General features: G+C 32.9%; 2 long non-coding RNA genes across 2 annotated transcripts; both read left to right on the top strand.

The window, feature by feature from the left end:
* The first annotated feature begins 14,396 nt into the window (after positions 1-14,396).
* On the top strand, positions 14,397-14,672 carry LOC108976619. The gene is made up of 2 exons (XR_001993975.1): positions 14,397-14,504; positions 14,573-14,672. It is a non-coding gene; the product is annotated as an uncharacterized LOC108976619 (long non-coding RNA).
* Positions 14,673-18,491: 3,819 nt separating this feature from the next.
* LOC108976618 lies at positions 18,492-18,804 on the top strand. Its single transcript, XR_001993974.1, has 2 exons — positions 18,492-18,583; positions 18,658-18,804. It is a non-coding gene; the product is annotated as an uncharacterized LOC108976618 (long non-coding RNA).

Below are 18,804 nucleotides of genomic sequence, written 5' to 3'. Positions count from 1 at the left end.
AAGTAGCATCTGTTGGCAAGAGTTATAATGCATTGTTTGTTTGATGACCATGGATATTACGGTATTTTTCATTGGAGCGTTTTTTAGGTAGCGGGTTCCAAACTGGGGAGGGATGGTTCGCAGTTTCATTTTAGCTCGCTTTCAAACGGATGTTTTTCTAGGAGAATACTTGGTCTAAGACCGGAAGTCGTAAGCTGCTACTGCACTCAAAGAACTTTCCTCACTTGCGTTGATTTCTGAACATGACTCCATCCATCCGAAATATAATATGCACATTAATTGTCACCATCCGGCGGGAATCGTCCGGAATTTCTGTATGAAAAACTTACACATTCAAACTATACATAGATATCTTTAGTATAATATGATACCACAAATGACACCAACACTTAACATTCTTGTTTCTGTTGTTTTTGTAGTTTAGATTTGTCACTCTAACGTATGTATGCGATAAAACTTATGATGATGATTATAATGACGACATGGTCACAAGTTCAAGACGACAGCGCTGTGCTATTCCTCTTTGTAGTTGTTTGTACTTGTGTTGACTTAAGCATTTGTCAAGTATTTCTGATGTTTTGACAATCTGCGACAGCAAAAGGGCACTAATGATGCTTTTGAAGGACGTCAGCTGTTGCTATTTGGCCAGTTGTGGCTTTTCATTGCCAAGTGAGCAAATTTATTGCAAGCAATGTGTCATAAAATGTTTTTGATGGCACCTCTGGAAGCGGCTTAGGCTTTTGGGTAGCTGAAGTGATTTTCGAGCATTTATGGATTTACTGATTTGTTTTTATTTTTGAAAGCGAAAATACTGTAAAATTAAATAGTGTAAATAGTTTTTAGTGCCTCAGCAGTTTTCACATTCTCTAAGAGATGTAATGAAGCGTTTACTAGCTTCTCGAAGTACACATTTACTAACGGTTGAAAGTGGTGTTGTAATTTGTATTGAAATATTGATTAGTTGACTTAAATTTTCACTGCACTTTTCGACTATTCATTGCTACTTAAACTGCTTAATTTAATGAGGAGAACAATTATGTATATTCTAAACTTGGGATGAGAATAATTTTAGGCATCCTCTTATGCTACTGCATGTGTTAACTTCCGCCAAACTCTTGTGTGTACGTGTTTTGTTAGACTTAACATGAAGTTTTCATGTTGGCACGTGCAAACAGTTCTAAAGTTAACGTGACGTCTTTCCTGTCTGCGTCACGATCGTAATGGATAAGAAGTCGGGTAAATACAGAGAATAAGGCAAAGAAAAGTTACAAACGTTGCCGAAAGTTGATGTGTACCCACAAACTTGTAATTTGTGGCAAGCAAAGAAGAAGAGTATAAAGTTATAAAGGGTGCTTTCTATTAGAGGTTAAGAATCTCGCAGAGTGATAGCTTTCAAAACAGTTGTCAAAGTGGGCATATTTGTTTGACATTAGACTTTAGTAAACTTTAGCAAATTTCAATGCAACGTTTTATAATGGGAAAGAGATTACAACTGAATAAAATTCCAAAAACTCGCGAAAATATATTTTTAGATTTCTGTCATCCAAATATCTGCTATGAAGATGCACCATCATGTCTCAGCGGTTGGAGAGTTGTGGAGAATTGTTCTGTTCGGAACGTGTACAACCCTGAAAAAATCCTGCTACTTCATTGCTTCCAGGAATGCTTACTAACCAGGCTGTTTGAAGACTGAGCATAAAGCCAATGTTACCAAATGGTTAATGTATTGTTAGAGTATTTTTTGCTGAGATATTTTAGTAGTCAGAGTGTGAATAAGCTACTGAAAGGTTAGTGTATTCTTAGACGATGTTTTACTAAGCATTTATCATAGATAATTAAATGAAGATTGAACCGCCAGCTAGGGTCTATTGTGCCCTTAGCATTTACCATAATTATACATATTGTTAATACACCAATTCAGTTATTGTGCAAATTAATGATAATGTTCTGTGAGAATACGAATAACTATAATTTTTCTTCACAATTTTGGATGACTAATTGGATTGAAAAGTAGAGCTGCTGCGAGTAAATAATTTCAAAAGCTATAAGCCAATCAAAGGTATTAAAAATATATTCATCAACTACAATACTATAATCTAGTACAATACACATATTGCAGTATACAACTTACATGCTATTCACTTCTATGATCAAAGCACATCAATAACGACTCGGAGAATATACAAATCCCAAATATCGAAACCCAAATCAAATGTAATTTATCAATTTGCTTTGACAACTCCTGAGGCGCTTTCGATTATCTTATCCGTTGCTTGTTTATCAATTTGAGTGCACCTGAAGCTGTGTAACTACACATATAGTGAGTGAGAGAATGTGAGAGAGAGATTTATTTAAAAGCCGAAAATACCCGTAAAGGATTTAACAGTTGAAATAACAATTTAATCAAAGGAAAACACATATCCTTAAGTAAGCAACATTTTTCAATGTGAAACCGGCAAGTAGATAAAAAAGGAGACGATCTAAAGAAGAAGCATGACACATAGGCCGCCTATAATACATCACAAATGCTCGTATGCGAAAATGTATGAAATCATTAAATAAAAAAAAAAATTAAATAAAAATAAAAAAATACTAAATGGTAAATTAAGCGTAATGCGAATGTGTAAACAATGAGCGGGCGGTGGTGTCAAAATGTGGCCTGACAAAAGTGCTGAAAGCTGCTGAAATGGCAACTAAATCATTTCTTTTTTGAATTTATGTCAAATTGTTTGTGATTTTTGGGAGCAGTCGGAAATAATAATATTACTAAATCGGAAGGTAAGAAGTTAAAGATAAAAATAAAGACAACAATATAAACATGAATAGAAATTTTGATTAATTTACTAAATAATTAAATTTATTAATTGAAAATTAAAAAGTTAAGCTTCCATTATTTTCTTACTACAAATTTTCACATGCATCTGCACACATTCACTTGTAGAGAAATTTCAACGAAGAAGGCACATAGTTCCCGAATAGGCACACTTATCTTTGCTGTCACCGAAGTGGATTTGCCTTTGTTGACTTGTCTCCTACTTGTGTGCCTGCGACCACATTAAAAGGGTTAGAAGTTTCATTTTCCATTTATTTAGGCTTTAAAGATTTACGATTTTGCTTAAGAAAAGTAACTTGTAGTCAAGTTTAATTTTATAAAATGTCTACATTTTCAAGCCAATGATTTCAGTTGATGGTGATGAATGAGATATAAGAGGTCTTTAAATATAAATCAAGAAAATATAAATAATACTATATTAATACCACGTGAATCAGGTATTCACATACTCTTTCTTCTACTCTTCAAATTGATAACTTATTACAACTTTTTTGACTAGCAAGTAGAGCTTAACTATAACAAGCAAGGAAGTCGCAAATCGAGAACGACTACTATTAGCATTAGGAAGTTTCCTTGCAATTTCAATGTAGCAACTTTAAGAACGTTGCTCTTTTATTTTAAAATAGGACAGGAAAAACTTAGGGAAGAACGTTTTCTGCGCTCCTATGAACTAGAAATATTACTCCCATTCATAGTTGGCTCCTCTGCATTCACATATATGACGGTGTATTCATGTACCATATACCTTTGCACTGCTATTATCTGCGAACACAATCGCATAGGGTCTACAATAACAATGCACAGCAGACAGCTGGCAGGACGTGAAGCCATCTAATTGTGTTTTATGTGCGACCTCTATTTTATCGCATTTACCAGACATCGACTAACAATCGTTATGGCATTTTGTTCAACAACTAGCAGTACTTCGACTCATTAGGATCGCTGTAGAGAAATGTAGGGGTTTAAGCTTGCTTCAAGCATGTCCCATTCAATGGAGTCTTCAATGCGAAGTGCATATGTGCGTGCATGTTTGCTTGTCCTGGGTAAGTGTGTGAGTGCGAAATGATACATGAGCATCAATGAGTTTTTGTTCCATATGGGAATTCCATCACACAACCGTCATTATGTAGGAATGCTTGCTCAGGAAATAACTGCGCACATATGTTCAACATTTATCTTGGTTGTGTTTGTGCATGTATGAATGCATGTGCGCTTTTATTCTCAAGTGTGAGACTATGTGTTGGAAGTGTTTTGTAGCTTGGTGAGTTTGGCTTTGATAAGTTGTTTCGATCACCTTATAAAAAAAAAAAATCATTCATAGAGCATATTCGGCCGCTGGGAAAGAACTGGCTTCATACATACATTTTAATATACTTAAGTATAATCTTTTTGTTACAGAATGTTTTTATTTCTGTGTGTTTGCAATGAAAATGATTAAACACTAGTTAAACAAAAATACACTGCAATTTTAACCCTTACACTACCGTACTACTTCTGGTAATTTTTTAATACTTTTTTTTGTGGATTACCGTGTATATGAAATGATGCATGAAAAAATAAAATGATGTATTGCATTTTCGTCACATTTTAGTAGCTCGTATGTGGCTCAGTTTTTAAACAGTTCTTAAAAAATCCGCAACAATTTATTATTTAATACTTTTTACCGCCCATTTATATGAAATCTGTTATTTATCAGAAATCAACTGGTTATTTTTGGGAATGCATTCCTCAAATGACAGTGAAAGGGTTAAGAATAAAAAAAATATTTTTTTGACTGTCAAGCGGGATGTAAATATAACATCCATAACACTCAATTCCATAAAAGCAACACGGAGCTGGATATATGTACATGTGCAAATATATCCAAGAAAGAAGTGTCATCTCTGTATATTTTTTGGAAACTATGGTCTATAATGTTTAAAAACAACGTTTTCCGAATTGCTTTATGTATATTTTCTGATATTGCAAAAACAACAACAAAATACAATATAAACAATTGTTACTTTCTTAAGCAGGTACGTAGTCACTAATTTTGAAGGGGAACACCAAGTGTGACAGCCTTAAAAATTCAAACAAAAAACTACTACTTTTCAGGGTATATTTATACATATTTCAAGATTACACAGTAAAATAAAAAAAAAAATACAAAAATTGTTTGAGTTATTCGAGATGTCCAGCACATAAAAGAAAAACATTTTTTTTTATTTCACACTAAGTGCGCCTCTTAAGATTAATTTGAACTGATTGCACATTTACCTGGTCGCATGCTTATTTTAAGTTTGACACGGCGCATACGTAACTATATCTCTGTGCCTAAGAAAAGAGACATAGGTTTTTTACGGATCTCGTATAAAAGGAATATAAAGGCTCATATCTTGACTTATGAGTTAATTAAATTCAGTTTTTTCTTGGTTTTTTTAGTCTAGCCTTTAAGACATGACTTTTGGCGTTAGCGGCATAAAAGTCTTGCGGGTTTGAAAAATGTTTGCAAAAATTAATTAATGATATCGTTTTTGTTGTTTCTTTTTTATTAATTGATATGCTGTTAGGCATCTATCAAAAGCTGAAGTATCAAATTATTACTATTCATTAATTTCACAAAACATAATGTGGTCTTCTGTACACTTATTTGCCAATTGATTTTATTGATATTGATATGATTTACGCAATTAATTACTATTTTTAATTATAAATTTAAACAGAAGCATTTAATTACTCTCATTACAGTGGCTAATTTTTAGCACCATTTCAATAACATTACAAAAATTCCAACTCAAATTTCAAATACCAGTTTTTAACTTGTGCGCATATCCAAAAACTTAACGTTTTTTTGTTACGATTGTTTATCTTTGGCGTTGCAATACCTCAGAAATCATTATTGTGCAAACAAGACAGTCGAGCTGATGAGCCACTACAGCCGCTCGAAGAAATATACAATTTCGTAAGTTTAAAGTGGTTAAGAGCACACAAATCCACTCGGAAGTAAATGCAGCAAAAGTAGATATGCCACAATGCACCACTACAGACAACAAGGTGTATGCACACAGTGATCAGGAAAATTGTACGCGAAGCCGGCTAAAGAATAAAAACTTAAAACGTTGTTGTATACCGACAAAGCAAATGTAATACTTGACAAAATTTGAACAAGTCTAGATTTCGCACAAGTGTGTTGCAAGGACAAATATTGAAATGCCGCCTACGATATTGAAAATCCGTCTAAATATTTATAATATCTGTACAGTTACTCTTACGAATAAATACATTTTGAAACTCTATTTCTACAGTACAATACAAGCGCTGGTAAGAACTTCCTTATTTACCAAGGAGCTGGCGAAGCAAATATTTGAATATTGACTTTCATTGTTATATGCTCTTTGCGCCTGTTCACATTGTTCAGGCATGGAAGTGAAATTTCTGTTTCATACTAAAGTGTCAGACAGTAAGTATGAAATGTGATAAGCTTCACTGAAATGCATTTAATGTTGCAATGAATGCGTAAAGTAAATTGTTTTTCAATAATTTCACACAAGAACCGTTGTTGCATTGCGAAAGGTAAATTCGAGGAAAAGCTTTGAGAAGTAAAAACTTGAAGTTTAATTTATTATTTCTGTTGCTCCTTCCGGTTAAGTGAATTTTACCGTCAAACGGTGCAATGTTTCTATAAACTGTTTTTAAATAATTTGTCGAAATTCGAAAGTTATAAAAACCATGATGGTCTTAAAGTTATATAAAATTTAGTGATAATTATTTAAGTTGTTCTGAACTTTACGGACTCACAACTTAGCCCCGACGTCACTGTTGACAGTCATAACATTGTAGAAAATTTCGTCTATCTTGGAACCAGCATCAACACCAACAACAATGTCAGCCTCGAAATCCAACGCAGGATACCTCTTGCAAACAGGTGCTATTTCGGACTGAGTAGACAATTGAGAGTAAAATCCTCTCTCCACGAACCAAAACCATATTTTATACATATTGTTATTACTTTTGTAAAACATAACCTATAAAAACAGCAATTTATTTAAAAATCATTAGTACTCATCATAGTGACTCAACTTTTCTCATTCGCATAAAAGAACTCGCAATGCTTTCAACACAACTATACAGTAATGGTCTATTATTCAATAATGCAATGAAGTTGCTTAACTAATCGTAATCGATTAAAAGTTTTGCCATTGACAGCTGCTAATTAAATGAGCGGCGATTGGGCCGTCGTGATAGAGTGCAAATAATTGCATAAGTGTAATAGATTTGTTTCTAAGTTCTAATTGAATAATAAACTCATTTTGTTATCCTGTTTAACATCGATGCGCCACTTCTTGGTTCGTTATTTCGAGCTCTGCTCTCATGTCACAAAAATGACTTTGGTAAGCAACAACAAAGATACCAAGTGAGTATTTGGTTACCTCCTTAAAGTGGTAAAACTTACATTTTGATTATACTAGTATCTGCCATTAAAGCCAGTTGTTTGTACGATTCGTCTATTCCTTCTCAACTATTTTGAGTTCTGACAACAGCAATAAAGTTGTACTGCTAAGTAAAGTTTAAGATAGCATGTTGAGACGTCATTAAAAGTATAATCGCTTGCCATTTCATTATAAAAGGATATGCGATTGAAACAAGTTCACTGTTTTGTTCGTTTTGTTGTCCAGCTCAGTATAGTGGCAGAAATAATGTTGAATCGTCATCAAGTGGAAATAACCGCTTGCTATTCACTCTTCATTTGCTTATAACACTAAATTCCATTTATACCAGTTGTGTGTGCCATTTATACCAGCTGTATGTGTCATTTATACCAGATGTGTGTTCGATTCGCTAGCGTCTACTTGTAACAGAGTGGGTGATCCCCTCATTAAAGTGCCATTGACATAACTTTATTCACTCTTTGTTTGGTTATACCAATACAAGCGTTTTATATCAGTTGTGTGTTCGATTCGACATTCTAAGATCTTGAAGAAGTCTTTGCAGGGGAGTAAAATATTCTGATCATAATGTCATATACATATACATATATCTATATACTCGCACTTATATGTATAACCATATACCATAGGTATAGTATGCTGACCTTGCCATATAGCATCTCAATTGAGACAGCGCAGCAGACACACATTTGGTCATAAGTTATTATACATAACATTTCAACAGTACTTGTTTGTATTTGCATAAACTTGTGAATGCTATTATTCATATATATCATATGTATATACCTATAAACATACATATATACAAGAAAACTTTTCGATTCAACGACTTTCTGACACTTCGCAAATTCGTTTATCGTCACAACCATTTAACTCAACTCAACTCAATTCAGCAATTTTCCGGCTGGCTTTTGTACAAGAGTCGAAGTGTTGAAGAGTACATGCACTTGAATTCTCTTGGTTTCGAAATTTTTTTGGTGCAGAAAGTTTTAACGCGTGTTTGTGTGTGGATTTTTATTGCTGTAGCACGTTTAATTTCATTAGAGACGTCACCCACCGGAACAGACAATGTCACGTTCAAGACTCATTAAAACTTGCACGCAGATGTGCGACTTCTCCACAGTCCACCAGTGATGTCGCAAGACTGGGCACTGTGGTTGCTATAAATGAGATGTTCGTATACACATGTATATATAGTATATACCTATGCATGCATTTATGCCTATGGTTTGGAAAAAAATGTGATTGCAGACGGAATGTTGACGCCATTTTAATGACTTGCATTACTTACGTATTCAATTTAATGCCGTCTGGCATTATTAACATACCCGTGTGTATGTATTTATTCATGCAGTTCGAAATTATCCGCAAGCCTTGGAGTAGTGGTGCCTGCAATTGCATATTTCTCGTATGACAGCATCACATTTATGCTGAACTTATGTGAGAATACTTAATAGGGATTGCTGATTTAATTGAAACAATAGTTTTTTAGTTTTGCAAATAGTCCGGCCATTGGCTTCTTAAATTTAGCTAGTATTTTTAATTTTCTCTAACTAACTACTTTTGGAGGGTTCCTAAAAAATAACACAGTTAGATATAAGTTTATATATATAAATGATCAAGGTGATGGGACGACTTGAAATCTGAGTGATTGTCTGTCTGTCCCTCCGCCCGTTTGTGCACGCAATACTTTTAGTAAAAATTACGATATCCTAATGAAACTTTAATGAAACTTAGTACAAGCTCTGCTCGGTGAAAATAAGTTCGTAGATGGGCCTAATTGGACCATTGCCTCTACCACAAAACCAGACTAAACGGAAACCTATAAAATGAACAGTAATTTGGCGCAGGGTATCGCAGTGGGCTATAATTGTCGAAAAAGTGGCTATGGCTCAGCCTTCTAATGGCTTAAATGTATATGTTTTCAAAACCACTAAAGCCACAATAACCGAATTCACCTTCAGCTAGTCTTATAAAGGCTTCTACCGACAGTGAGAAAATGGATGATTACCCCGTCTACTAACCATATTACGAGACTACTAAAAGCGCAATAAATTAATAACTAAATATGGCAGAGACATTAAATTTTACCCTCGATATGATATGAGAGGGCTTTAAAGGAGCCGGAGTCAAAATTGGGCAATGGCCGTGACGCCGCCCCACATAAACCGATTTCAACTCAATTTGGTCCCTGACATTGCTCTGATATTTTTATGTTATAGTGCGAAATTGACCTAAACCGAGCTACCATCACGGCTACTTTCCACATTGTAAAATTTTCAATTCCATTTAATTCTTTCACTTTTCAGTATAAAAATCAAGAAGGAATTGGTATATCAGGACAAAACTTTGCACTAATAATGTATTTCAAGTGTGCCGACTTATGATTAAATCGATCCAAAACTATTTAATCCCCCAGGTGGAATCGAATATGTGGACCTCAGTTTGATTTCATTTTTTTTTGTATCAGAACTACAACAATCGAATTTCAAAAAGCAAATAAAAGAATTTCCTTAAAAAGTTAAATTATGTAAGTCATCCTCTTTCAAAGCGTATCACTTGTTTAAGTAAGTCCAATAATTGTGTCTGTTTGATAAGTATTATATTAATATAAGTTCCACAAGCTTACTTTCATCTATTCAATGCCTTGGGAATTTACCGTTATTCTTTATGCACATTAAATTCGCAATGAACTGGAACAAATGTGGCATGGAGTAATCTAATTGTGTTTTATGTATGTTTTTACTGTTATCTGTTGTTGGCGTAGCAGCAGGCGAGTAGCCAAATCACGTCTGTCTCATAAAATTTATTATTCGGTTTCGGATTTGGCTTATTGCGCCCATAAATGGTGTGAATGCTATCAGTTTTTCAAGCATTTCTAGCCGTTTGAAAAGACCGTACGGCAAATTTAACAAAAATTCAGGCGACTGTGAAGTGATAAGTACTCTTTGGTGAGTGTTAAACACACTTACTTAGTAAAGGTTTAATACTAGGCAATACTTATCACATACTCATGTATGCTAAAAACATTGGCAAAGTGCGGGCATTTTTAGATAGATAAATCTAAATAAACAGCAGTTTTATAATTTTAATTACTACCCCCTCCTGTACATTAAGATATCTCAATGTATATATATATATATATATTACATGTATATGTCACCTGGTCTACGAAAAGGGACCTAACGTGCGAAAACTAGTTTTCTGGGAAACAGCTGTTAAAAATCTTATCTTCCATCCCAATCAACTAAAAAGTGAAAAATGATTTTTTGGATTTTTTGACACCTAAGCCCCCTTTCCGTAGACCAGGTCACATATATATATTATATGTATTTATGTAATTAATAACTTTGCAATAAATCTCTGTTAAATCCTTTAAAGTTTTTACATATTTTGCTACATTATTTTTCAAACTCAATATCCTATCAAATATATAAAAAATTTCCGTACAAAGAATATCAATTTGCCATGCCTGCCTTCTGTTGTAAAAGCAAAATATATGTTTAAGAATTCGGGGAAAAATAGCTCTAATAATTTTGCTACAATGCTAAATAAATAACTTTTTTCCATTACATATCATTAAACAGTCTTTACCAAAAGGCATACACACATATTTAGCTGGCTCTAATTTATACGCTGTTTTTACAGAATTTCAATTTTCCTAAAATCCGTTAATTAATTTACGCAAATAAATTATTACTAACGGTCGCATACTCACATCAAATTATTTAAATAAAATGCAACATAAAACATTGCTGACAAACACTTGTAACCGCCTAAATGTATGCTAAGCAATTCTTTATTTTGTGTCTAAGTTGAGTGTTGTTTCGAAATGATTGCACACATTAATTTCATGCACTATTTTTGTGAAAAAATTGTTTGCCACAAAAGTGCAACATCATACTCACATTTATTGAGAATATTTACGCCAGTGCAAAAGCCTTTTAGACAGTAAAAAGTGAAAGAAATAAATCATGGTAGGCTGAAAGTCATTTAAAACGAAAAACAAAAATGCCCTTACCCCGCCTCTACAATATAGTATCAACAAAATAATATATAATATACTTTATATTAATATATATATAGATCATTATTTGAATAWTTTTTTCTGTCGTATATAAAAATTGTATGATTTAGGCAAACCCAATTTTGAACTCTAGAACTTCTCAAACAAAAAATACCAATTAGGTCAAATTTTGTACCTGATCTTCGCGAAAAAGATGGGCTTGAGAATATGAAAAACCGTTCCGTTGCGATTTCGATAACTTCTAGATAAAGAGTGAGTGAACCTCATGCATCGACGAATCGCTTTGAGCCTCACACAAATCTGTTGAGGCTAGCAATTTTCGATTTGGCCGTTTGATTGTAGGCTTGATAATCAAGATGTTTTAATCGCAATCCAGCGAAAACTGAACAAATGAGGAGAAAGTGTGAAGATGACTTTCTTGTCCTTTTTCAGTTTCTTTAAAAATTGATATTCTATAACATTTTTACTCTCACCGTTTGCTTATAGGATAATATATGCTTTGGACTTGCAAATACTCGCTGTATATATGGGAAAAGAAATTTAGTCGACTATTTATTTCACTGCTGGGTGTACCAGTATCTGAAGGCAATGACCAAATGTGCTTACAACTAATTTAATTACTCAGCGATGGTTTTGGAGTAAACCAAACAAAAGGTTGCTCGAAGGATCTTAATATATGTATATGTACATATGTATGCATATACAATTGTATTTATTGCATATATTCGTGCTCATCACACAGCTGTGTCAAACTGTGGCTGTAAATGACATGAAAATGTCACTTGATATCAAATGGTATTGTGACCACATTGTAATTTTCCAAATTACGCAACAATAATTAGCTGGGACTTTGTTCGAGAGATTTGACAATTTAAGGCCCTTTGAAATTTAACTGGTTGGGTTCAGATGCAATATTTTGTTTGCTTTACTTGTTCAGTGTTAAACTGGGGTGACTCATTATCCTTTTTGAGGTTAGGCCGGTTTTGACCATTTTCTTTTTATTTCGAAAAGATGCGTATGCATATATTTACTTACTTACCAAAAAAAGTTCATTCTGTGGGTATTTCATTAACATTGCGGTTTTTTTTGTTAACAGAACAAACAAGAAGCAATGGAAAACATGTAAGGAAAGGTTAAGTCAACTTGCAGAGGTCAAAGTCAGGGAAATTCCTTCAGGTGCTGCAAAATTTTGTATTAAGTATCGTTTACATTTTATGTATTTATCCTAATATCACATACCATTAACATGCCACATACTAAACAATGTTATCTTGGTTTTATGAAGCACCTAACATACCATCCACAATAATACGGATGTTCGAAAATCTTGATATTAGTTATATTTATAGCTATAGATGGGGGCTAGGGCATGTTTTCGTCAAATTTTATATATTTTTGGCACAAAGATACACTGCTAAGAGAAAACTCTCCCTCATTTTCATTGTGATAACTCATATATTGTGCGGTATAAAGTCACCGGGAAGTACGAAAATGTTTATATCAGGTACATGGGAGCTCAGGGAAATATTGAAGGCATTAAAGGCAATAATTTTTTTATCCTTCGATTCACTAATAATAATTAAACTTCTGCTTTTTTTAATTTTTTATCTCTCTTGATGTATCAATAACTGTGTATACTATAACTAAATACATATGTATATCGGAAACTTTACAGCTTAATATTGCTAATAACCATCATAGATATATTACTAACAGAATTTAGCAAATATATGTACTTTAATAATACATTTTTTCCAATGAAGTACTTTAATATACAATTTACTTATACAAAAATATATAGATATTTACTCATAAATATTTATCTCCGCAATAATATTTCACTGCTGCAAAAAAGTTGTATGCTCAACTTGACATGCCATTTTAACTAGACCACTGAAGTTTGCGATTTAAATTCCCCGAACATGTGTTAATTAATTACATAATTATTAAAGGTGTCATGCGCACATCATATTATTCAATTAAAATTGAGCAAAAACCCCGTCGAGAGTTGTAAATGCAGTTATCACTTTAAATCGCCTAAATATATGCTATGTATTTCTACACTTTGTCTATAGCCAACTTGGATGTGTGCAAGGTTTCGAATACATACACGTAACAGTTCAACTGAAAAGTTTCCGGGCTACCATTGTAAACACACACTCTTTTGACAAAAATCGTTTCGTTTTTTATTACCCATTTTTACAATAACAAAAGCTACTTTTCACAAAATTAACAAAGTAATGGTCCGACAAGCGTCAAATATATTCGTGCCATTTCAAGACTAGGGTTAACTAGAGATCATATGGATTCAATTATAATAGCGCCATCTATGTGTCAGAGCGTGTACTTTTCAATTGAACTGCTATTCATTTGGTGTTGTATTGCAGTGAAACCACAATTTAACAAGAATTTTACAACATTAAGTATTTATTCATTTACAGCAAATTTTTTTAGACATCTATTGAATAAAAACTTGTTCAGATCTGCCATTTCAAATAAAGTTTTGTTATTGATTTTTTGTATTATACTTTATCTGAAAGTGTTAAACAAAGCTAACAACATTTTATCAGTTGAAATTTCAAAATAAATACCAAACAAGACTATTTATCAACTGAAGGTAAAGGTAAAGATCATACGGCATCTTTCGTGTAAAATTTAATGGTTTCCTTTACCTGACTTTGCCGAAGATGAACCAAGTTGGTTGCTTTAGCATCAGTTGCTTATGAGATATATATATGAGTATACTGAACCTATTAGGTAGATACATACTGATCAAATTGATATATATATATAATATATGTATATAATTATGAAATATGATTTGTGTTGTGGTTTTGTAAAACTTCCATTATACATATTAGTGTGTGGTCTTTTCGAACTCGCGTACAAGAGAACTGTACTAAACAGATATTATTTTTGATTTTTCATATTTCTGAGTAGTTAAGAAATTTGCAAAAAGTAATCATATGAACGCTATAACAAAGTTAAACAGTTGGAACATATTTCTTTCCTTTTTACGATTTGCTGCGCCACATTTCAATTAGTTGCGTCAATAATAAAATAAATAAAATTTGCTTTGAGGCTTAAAAGTCAGTGCCACTTAGCAAATCATTCTCATTGTCTCGTTCAATCTAACAACAATATGTCGTTTACTATTGCACCAACTTTGTTTTTGGTCCTTGAACTCATGGGAATGCTGTTAATTCAGCAATCAGTGGTAAACTAATATATTTGAAGTAATTAAAATTATATTTTTTATAACATTTTGTTCGATTTTTTTATAAGGGCGAAGTGTGCGGTTTTCGAATGTCAAACAAATGCTTATATTAGTAAGATCCATGTGATTGTTTTACTATTAAAATAAATGTTTCAGCGGATAATGTTATTATTTTTTTGTTTTTGATTGAAATGGCAACAAGTTTAAGGTTACAGGAAAAGGTGACGCATTTTTTAGTCCAACATTCAACAAAGAGAGCGGAAAAGTTTTAAATCATAATTCAGTACTATAGTACAAGTATGGTAACCTATTTATCTCAAAAATTATAATCGCTTTATTTTGACGAAAATAAATAAAGCAAATTTGACGAAAAACTCACGGAGAATCAATGCGCTGTGCGACGGTGCATTATCGTGGTGCACAAATCACTAATTTCGCCCATTTTTAATCGTTATATTCATCGTTGATTACCAAGCACCAGTTCCATTATTTTACTGACGCGTTGATCATCAGCTGATGTTGATGACCGTGCCCTGAATGTGGTTCGTCGTCAACGTGTTCTCGACACGCTTTGAATCATTTGTACCAAGCAAAACCATTTACTCGCGACAAACAATTATCACCGTAAGCTTTTTCCAACATTCTTAACGTTTCGGATCCAGAAATTTGATTCCGCACACAAAATTTAATGGAACTACTTTGTTGAATAACTCCCACCATCTTAAAAATCATAAAATGCATTTTATATCTTTCATAAAGACAAACGTATACTAAACACTAGTGATTATATTGATGTGGCCTTTGGCACAGATGTCACTGACAATTATACCAACCTACAAAAATAATGTCAAATACAATGTATTAAAAAGTGTTACTATTTTTTGCTCAAAGCAGTACAAACAAAGCGCTATTATTTGCATAAAATTTCTCGAAGCCCCCCTTGCACAAATATATTTAATGCAAAATTAGTTTCGGTTTGCCACGCCATTTAGAAATTCGTTGCACCAATGAAAATAAATAAGAAAATTACTATCATTTTATATAAATATAAGTACAGGTTTTAAAATCAATACTACTTGGCAAATAGTTTCATTCAACAACAATATGACGCTTACTATAGCAACACCTTTGCTTTTATTACTTGGACTCATAGGAATGCTGTTAATTCAGCAATCTGTGGTAAAATGATATTGTTAAAGCGCTTGTAATTATGTTTTTATAACATTTTAGTCTAATTTCTGGCAGGCTGAAAATTGCCGAGGGAAAGATTGGGACCCGTCGTGCAAGATATAATTTGGGAGCAGCTGCTCACATGAAGAATTTTTAAACAAAACCATTTGTGTCAAAATGAATATTTTACTAAAAAAAAATGTCTACTGGTTACTATAATTTAAAAATAAAACTATTTCAAATGTATTTAGGGTGGTAGTTAATTAAAAAAAAAAAAAAAAAATTTCCCGTAATTGTTTTATGGTAATTTCATTGGTTTTAGATTACCAAAATGGCTAATAATATTTGGTCTTGTTTGATTTATTATGTTATTATTTTTTTTCATTATTGACTTTTTGTTTGTTTTGTAGTAAATATTTACATACTACTGTGATTAAATTAAAAGGTGAATATTTAATTTATACTTCTGTAAGGTGGTAGTACTGTTAGTGACATCTATGCTTAATTTCACACCAAAATATTCATTCGTATGTGAGATACGCGTCGTTTTGTGAGGCTCTAAAAGTGAATTCTCCAATTTTTACTATATCTGAATTTATTGCACAAAGAAGTGCGATAATGCACCATCTCATACTGTATTGCTTATTCGTGATCATTTACTAATATCGTGCCGCAATCCAGCAAACTCAAAAGACCACTCCGAGGACACTGTTTTGACTCAATTGAGGATATAAAAGCTGAATCGAGGAAGGCTCTGATGACCATCACGACGGATGATTTTTCCAAGTGCTATGATGTAAGGAAAATTTGTTGGCAGAAGTGTATTGCAGCGGGAGGGGATTACTTTGAAGGAAATGAAATGGAAAAATTCATCTTTCAATTTGATCACAGTAGTATCTTCAGCTATAAGTAAAATGTATTGATATACATATATTAAGTGAAATATCTACATACACATTTGTGTACGCGTAACAGAAGAAATATTACTACTAATTGATTTCCATTCAATCTAATTTCCTATATAATGGGTTTAACCAATCATTGAATTGGAATTGTCGACGCTTTATTCTATATAAAACATTTTTGTAGTAAAATCAGAATTTTTGTAATATTATTGAGATGAAAACTTTCTTTGGTATACCGATTTATATTGAGTCATGGCCTCGAATTAAGCGTTTAACTAAAAGTACAAATTTACTTATAAATATATGAGTATGGAATAATATTTCTCCACAGAAAAAACATGATGCCTAATTAGACAATTGACATTTGCGTTTAATTAATTGTGTAATTACTAAAGGTGTCATGCACACATGAAATTATTTACTTAAAAAGGTTTAAAAAATAGAAAATGTAATTATCACTTTTAAAAATCCAAGTACATGCGATGTATTTTTACACTTTGTCTCTGGTCCATTTTATCTGCTTTTTAAATTTTCAGAATCAACACAAAACAGTCAATGAAGGATAAGTTCGGGTACAGCATGACTATTCAATATCCTCGAATCAAAGTCGGTTTAATATTTTCGGGTGTTAGCACTTGGACATTTGAAACAGCGGTCCTTTGTGATGCCATGCTGTGCGCAAACTGATATTGCATAACGGTCATGTGATCTATCATGAGATTGAGACAACTAGGGGCATTAGTTGTACTAGCATACATTCAATGTTTCATAAAAATTTTGCTGTAAAAAAATTTGTTCACGTTGGGTTTTACACAATTTATCAAACGCTCAGAAAAAAAAAAAAGGCTTGGACCAATTGGTTGAAAGAAATGTTAACAAAATGCGATAGCGATGCCTCGGAACACGTTTATGATGTCGTGACAGGTGACGATGGATCGAAGATTTACGCGTATGAGCCCGAAAGTAAATAACAGTCGATTGTATGGGTGTTTCAAGATGAGCCGAATTCAATAAAATTTATTCGCGCCCGAAGTCGTACCAAGCAAATGGTTGCCTGTTTTTCCGAAAAACACTGTAACAATGCAGAACAGTAAATTTTAAGTGATATCCGTGAAGTTTGCCAGTAGTATTTCAAGAAATCAGGAAACCCAAACGGCGAAGACGGATCACTCTTCGCAATGATAATGCGAGCTCTCAAGCATCGAATAAAAGAACTGTCCTGGCTTGGCAACGAATGACTGCTGTTTATTCCCGTTCGTAAAAAATAAACTAAGAGTTCAACGTTTCTCGACACCTGAACAGGCGGTTGATGCGTTCAAATGGCTTGTTTTGAGGATACCGCAGTCTGAATGGCAAAAGTACTTCGACAATAGATTCAAACGCATGTAAATGAGTAGAGATCTTAACGGAGAATATTTTGAAAAACAGTAAAGGGATTTTCGATGTTTAAAAATGGTTTTTGTTCTCGAATCCTTAAATATACAAGTAAAAGACAACCTATACGTGTAATCAGTAAACTAGATAAAATTTCCCACACATTACTATCACAGACCTTTAGGGGCGTGGGAATAGTTACATCGGAATTTTCTAAATCATAATTCATAAGATAAACACAAAATCCGAAAGTAAATTCTTTTATAACTGGGTTAACAAAAAAATCGATTTCATATATAAAATTATTTTTATTTTTTATTGGGAGAAAAAAATCTCTTGATATTGCGTGAAAAGTAACTAAATTGCGATATGGCCGCATCAAATTTCCCTTACAAACACTTAATGCAATATTAGTTGCGGTTTGCCACGCCATTTCCAAATTACTAACGCCAATAAAAATTATCAAGGAAATTATTTTTGATTTTATATAAATATATGCACAGGTTTCAAAATCTATATTACTTGGCGAATAGTCTCATTTAAACTATCAACAACATGGCATATACTATAGCAACACCTTTGCTTTTATTACTTGGACTCATAGACATGCTGTTCTTTCAGCAATCTGTGGTTAGCATGTTTGAACTAAAAATTTAACTATAAACACAATTTTAAATTAAATTTGTTATTCTATTCTACACAAGGCCTGTAATTTTGAGGAGGACCCGTCGTGCGGAATATAACATTTGAGTTTCTAACAGCTGCTCATATAATAAGTATTAATCCGAAGTACATTCGTTTGTGCAAAGTGGCTGTTTTACTAAAAATAAATATTTTTGTTGCGAATGTTA

The sequence above is a fragment of the Bactrocera latifrons genome, unplaced genomic scaffold, assembly GCF_001853355.1.
Source record: "Bactrocera latifrons isolate USDA-ARS-PBARC rearing strain unplaced genomic scaffold, ASM185335v1 scaffold_79, whole genome shotgun sequence".
NCBI lineage: Eukaryota > Metazoa > Arthropoda > Insecta > Diptera > Tephritidae > Bactrocera > Bactrocera latifrons.
The sequence above is the reverse complement of the archived record's forward strand: the minus strand, read 5'-3'. Positions and strand labels throughout refer to the sequence as shown.